Source organism: Bombyx mori, chromosome 11 (assembly GCF_030269925.1).
Source record: "Bombyx mori chromosome 11, ASM3026992v2".
Lineage (NCBI taxonomy): Eukaryota > Metazoa > Arthropoda > Insecta > Lepidoptera > Bombycidae > Bombyx > Bombyx mori.
Genome location: NC_085117.1, coordinates 15,852,850 through 15,853,188, shown reverse-complemented (window position 1 = coordinate 15,853,188; position 339 = coordinate 15,852,850).

Genomic DNA, 339 nt, shown 5'->3' with positions numbered 1-339 from the left:
TTATTTTGTCTAATTATGATTCTATTTTCAAGGACTATTATACGTCTATAATCACAAATTTCGCCAAGACTACCTATAGAAAAATATTAATAAAGACAAACAATATTTAATCTATTCTCAATTTGACCACAGACGTCAAGAATAAAAGTTTGACAAGAAATAAATAGTATGCATGCTCCACACGGATTTCCTCCCGTATTAGGAGGAGGAATCTCACACCCCCGATTACTCTCTTTAGTCAATCCATACCCTGGGCCAGGAAGGTCAAGTACCTGGGCGTTACCCTGGATGCATCGATGACATTCCGCCCGCATATAAAATCAGTCCGTGACCGTGCCG